Raw genomic sequence first — 6,204 nt, 5'->3', positions numbered from 1 at the left:
GGCTTTTACTAATTCGCTCGCCCAAAAATTTCACGTGACTTTGGTTTTTATGGTATTGCAGCCGTACAAAACTGAAAACGGTTTTACATAAACTCTAAACCCAACCCTAACCATAACCCCGAAGCTAGCTATCCATAACCCTTACCACAACCGTTACCCTAACCCGAGCCCTAAACAATCGAATTCATGTTTTACTAGCCTGTCACGTGACCAAAATGGTTTTTTGCCCATAACTCTCCAGGGAAGCATTTTTACCCTACGTCGCGTCATGGGGGGGGGGGGGTGATTCGGAATCAGCGTCCAAAAATACACCGATCGAGACTAATTTCATACCGAAAGGGCCTTTTCATAAGAATTTTCTTAAAATTTGGGCGAGCGATTTAGTAAAAGCGGTTACATGCACATGTTTAAAAAACTTAACCTAATATAGCTGATTATTCCACACAATTTATTTATTAGTGTGCAGATTAAAAAATTGTAGTTCTGAAAATTAATAAAAGTGCCGCGTAATATGGATATTAAATGATTTTAAAAATAAAATAAGCACCAAAATTAGAGCTAAAAATGAATACAAATTGCTTACTTGATACACGTTGTATTTCCTTTAGTGTTTAGTGTTTATGGTTTAGCTTTTTTGCGCGCAAAAAGGGCCAATTAACAATTAAAAAGGAAAAATGTAACGTCAAATGTAATATCAATGATCAAAGCTAAGTCAAACATATCAAATTTGTAAAAAATTTCACATGTGTTTATTTGTTTTGTGTTTTGGCTTTGTAGGTCTATACCCTATATGCTATCAAAACGCCACGCGCACGCCGAGTTGTACTCGATCGTCGACTGTTGACTGTTTAATATAATTAATTTAATCAAATATTTTACGAGTATCACCCATTAATTCCAAATTCTGGCTCTGCAACAAATTGCAGCGCGTGCGGATTATTATCAATTATGGTTTTTCCATGGCCATTTTCGGTTTTGCAGAATAGTGTGACTAAGGCCAAAATAGTTTTTAATTTTACCCCTTTGCTGTTTGCGTTATATTAATATAATCCGTTTGCGTTTATATAGATTAATATATTACTCCTTAGGAATACATAATTTTACCTTGACCATTGTTAATGATCTGGCCCGGCGCGCGCTACTTCGTAGCTCGTGCCATTTCGAGAAGAAAGCGGCGCGCGCTACTTCGAAGAAATTTAGACGAGTAACATCCGTCAAAATTTTACCGACCCTAGGCCTCTGACCTAGTAGTAGACCTATTATATAGGTCATGGATCGAGAGTCATTTTGAATCAGCATCCAAAATTATAACATTGCTGATTGCAAATTAATCTCAAATTTACTTTCCACTAGATCATACCACATGCCACAGCACCAAATCAATGTTTATATTTCTGATTATATCATATATGATTACTGGGCGTTGATACATGTTACGTATCCCAAATATTATATCTTCGGCGGCTTCGCGCGCGAAAAGTGGCATGGCCAATGGCGCATGCAACGTAATATGTCAAACTGGGAGGCGCTCAGCCCGTCCACTGTCATTCCACCGGATTTTCAATTTGTTTATAAACAGAAAATTTAAAGCCTGAGGTCCTCATATTATATCAAGCAATATATATCAGGTATATATCAGGTAATATAATCATTAACGGATGTTACTCGTCTAAATTTCTTCGAAGTAGCGCGCGCCGCTTTCTTCTCGAAATGTTACTGGCCCGATGGCAAGTGCTACGAAGTAGCGCGTGCCGGGCCAGACCATTAACAATGGTCAATATAATCACTGATATAATATAATACCAGAGCCTTTTTACTACTACTACTACTTTAACATATAAAATATAAATATTCGCGATATTCAGTGGGAGCGCGTGCATTCATGCATGTGGGTTTAAGATTATTACATGCTAAGTTCACTGAATGGATGATGATTAATTACTCTACACTTGACTGTCACGTGACTTTTTCAAACCGTTCTCTAGCTGGTTCTGAACGACTTTTCGAAACCCTAACAGGAACCCTCTAATCTGATCCCAACGCAATCCTTAACAAAAACCCTAACCCAATCCTTAACAAAAACATATGCTAAAACCTTACCACTTACTGGGCGGCGCTCAGCCTGTCATTCCGCCGAATCTTTATTCGTTTATGAACTAGCCTGGGGTCCCCAGGTAAGCTGAAACCCTATAATGTATTATATATTATATATAACCCTAACGAGAAATTAGACTAACTTCCTTATAAGGTCAAAATATATCACGTGATCGAGACAGTTTTTCACAAAAACAAAAAAACATATGTTTTACAAATACATAACATATGTACGACCGCCCACGTGCAAATTAGACGAGAAATAAGAAGTTGCATAGTAACCAGTCAACGGTGTTGAAACGCACATGCACGTGCAAAGATTTGCAACCGACATTTTGATTGGTTTTGTGGTAATTGCGTTGTGTTCATGAGTGCGAGCTACATTTTAATCGGCTGTATCTTCGGTTGTGACGGATATTTTTTGATGCGATAAAAATTACTACCAAAGAATACTATTAGTATTATAAGCTTCCTCCCTGTGCAGTGTGCCCTGTGACCATGGGCTTTCTACTTCTAGTCTCTGTTATAATTCAAAGAATTATTTCTGTATATAATTCAAAGAATTGTTTTTGTTGTCTGTATGTACGACCGCCCACGTGCAAATTAGATGAAAAATAAGAATTTAGGTAACAACCAAAACGTTCCATAGCAACGGTGTTTTAATGCGCACGTGCACGTGCAAAGATTGTTTTAACGTCATTTTGATCGGTTTTGTTGTTTTTATGTTGTGTTTAAAGTGTTTTATATTTAAATCGGCTGTATCTTCGGTTGGGATGGATATTTTTTGTTGCGATTACAATTTTCTTTCAAAGAATACTACTAGCTTCGTCCCTGTTACCACGGGCTTTCTAGTTTCTGTATAATGTAGAATGTCTGTACAACCGCCCACGTGCAAATGAGCCAAAAAGCAAAAGGTTGCAAAGTAACCATGGTAACGAGGATTGTTACACGCACATGCACGTGCAAAGATTTGCGAGCGACATTTTGTCTTTTGATCGGTTTTGTGGTTGTTACGTAGAATTACGTTGTGTTCAGCGCGAGCAAAGACAAATAAAATAAAAGACATTTGTATGTGCAATGCGTGTTTCATTATACTCACCTCTGGTCCAGGATCAATAATGTTGTTGATCGCTATATACTTATATAGCTATATTTTGCAGAAATGACAAAGGCTGCGGTCTGTGGATTGTTGAGATGACATTAACTGTCAATGTCATAACATTAGCTGCGCATTTCAAGATCCAGCAGTGATAAAACCTAAGGATAAAGGCTAAAACAGTAAATTAGAAAAAACAATTAAATTGTATGTCGTATATGGACACGTTCATTTGAGTTTGAGGATATTGGTAAACAAAAATAATAGCGTTTTTGACGATAGAGGCTTAATTTTGACATCTATTAACCTAGCACGTTCAGAAGTTCTGAACATTAGCCACGTAACCCATACTCCCATATGCACTGCTCAGAAAGAAAATCTATTGTTGTTAGGCACTATAATGTTTCAAATGTCACATTTTTGTGACTTAGTTAACTGCAGTTGTCTAATTATCATTCCTAGGTCTGAAACATAGTAGATTAGGTCAATCTAACAATTATGATACAACATTGGTTAAAGGGCACGGATGGAACGGTTACAAGGCAATATTTAGGTAACTTTGTCACACTCAGAATACCATACCTCTATTCTACTGTGAGGTGTCCTCAAAACCCTTTTTACTCATTATTTGATGGTTGATCTACCAAGTACGGAGTACCAATCATAGCCCTAAAATATGTTGCTTTGAATAGTTAGCTATTACAGGCACTTGGTTATTGGGAAATGAGGTTAATTCTGTCACAATATATGGAATTTAAAATTTTGGGCGAATTATTTATATCTGATTTTGGTTTGAAAGGCGGAAAAACTTTACATGATGACAATGTAGCTGATGCAAGTTAAGATCAGTTGATGTTTACATTGTCACAAAAAATTATACGAAATCATAAATAGGTTAAAAACAATGATTATATAATGAAATAGTCTCTTATAATAACTCTTATAATAACTGATGTGACAAAGTAAACATGTCTTGCCCCTATTTTGAAGACCTATATCTCTATTAGAATTCAACATTCTTTCAGAAACGATTGGTAGAATATTGTCCAGAACATCAGAGCTCAAGTTTAACAATTTTAGGTTAAATTTGTCAAAGTCACTAAAAATGTGACAAAATTAACTTTTCCTGCCCCAACAATATCAAGACAGTGTGTTAAAATTGGCATAGGAATTAGGATGCTTTATTGCCTATATTAATCGATCCATACTACGAAAAAGATCGGTTAATCTGATGACGATTACCTAACTCTTATAATAACTGATGTGACAAAGTAAACATGTCTTGCCCCTATTTTGAAGATCTATATATTCTATAACTCTTTTAGAATTCAAAATTCTTTCAGAAAAAATTGGTAGAATATTGTCCAGAACATCAGAGCTCAAGTTTAGCAATTTTAGGTTAAATTTGTCAAAGTCACTAAAAATGTGACAAAATTAACTTTTCCTGCCCCAACAATTTCAAGATAGTGTGTAAAAATTAGCATAGGCTGCTTTATTACCTAAATAAATCAATCCAAACTACAAAAGAATATATGTTAATGTGATGACGATTACCTAACTCTAATAATAACTGATGTGACAAAGTAAACATGTCTTGCCCCTATTTTGAAGATCTATGACTGTATTAGAATTCAATACTCTTTCAGAAACGATTGGTAGAATATTGTCCAGAACATCAGAGCTCAAGTTTAGCAATTTTAGGTTAAATTTGTCAAAGTCACTAAAAATGTGACAAAATTAACTTTTCCTGCCCCAACAATTTCAAGATAGTGTGTAAAAATTAGCATAGGCTGCTTTATTACCTAAATAAATCAATCCAAACTACAAAAGAATGTAATATGCTAATGTGATGACGATTACCTAACTCTAATAATAACTGATGTGACAAAGTAAACATGTCTTGCCCCTATTTTGAAGATCTATAACTGTATTAGAATTCAACATTCTTTCAGAAACGATTGGTAGAATATTGTCCAGAACATCAGAGCTCAAGTTTAACAATTTTAGGTTAAATTTGTCAAAATCACTAAAAATGTGACAAAATTAACTTTTCCTGCCCCAACAATATCAAGACAGTGTGTTAAAATTGGCATAGGAATTAGGATGCTTTATTGCCTATATTAATCGATCCATACTACGAAAAAGATCGGTTAATCTGATGACGATTACCTAACTCTTATAATAACTGATGTGACAAAGTAAACAGGTCTTGCCCCTATTTTGAAGAACTATATACCTCTATTAGAATACTATGTAATTTTATCATCAAAAAAATTTCGATAAACTAGTTATTTTGCCAGCAAGGAGCTGACAGAGTTATAATAATTTTTTTGTGACAAAATTACCCTATTTTTGACCATGTTGCGGTAGTTTAATTGTGACACTGTTACCATATTACGGATTACCACCCGATAATGATTTATGTGACTGGTGCATGGTACTAGCAGTGTTGTTTGATCCATAGTACGTAATACAAAAGGTTTAAGCTGGTATATCATTATTTGTTCAATTTCACACATGTTCAGATATCATCAAGATTATGTGACAAAGTAAACTTGTCTGTGCCTTCTGTGTTTTAATTCCTTACGACTATATGATATAATAACAATTCCTAGCACTTCCAGGCCATTAACTAAACCTACACTACTCAGCATTGCTTATCAGGGTTCCCTAAACATTGTTCACATATTTTCTTAAATGTGTGACAGAGTAAACCTGAGTGCACCATCTAACGAAAAAAGTCTTCAAATATGTAGGTAATGGTCATATGTACCCATCCAATCAACTGGACACTCAAAATTTTGGTAAAAAACGGCAGCAAGGGGTCCATATTTACTCTGTCACATGTTTATAGTGTGACAATGTAACCATTTCCGTGCCGGCCGTATTTAAGCAAACTCTTATCACCTGATTAAGATATCGTTATGTGACAAAGTTAGCCTAGAGGATGAGACGATTATCCTAACCATCAAGGGTTTGTGTAATTTCATAGTGTGACAAAGTCAACTACACTG

This window comes from Bolinopsis microptera, chromosome 11 (genome assembly GCF_026151205.1).
Source record: "Bolinopsis microptera isolate Bmic1 chromosome 11, MBARI_Bmic_1.0, whole genome shotgun sequence".
NCBI classification, from domain to species: Eukaryota; Metazoa; Ctenophora; class Tentaculata; order Lobata; family Bolinopsidae; genus Bolinopsis; species Bolinopsis microptera.
The sequence above is the reverse complement of the archived record's forward strand: the minus strand, read 5'-3'. Positions refer to the sequence as shown.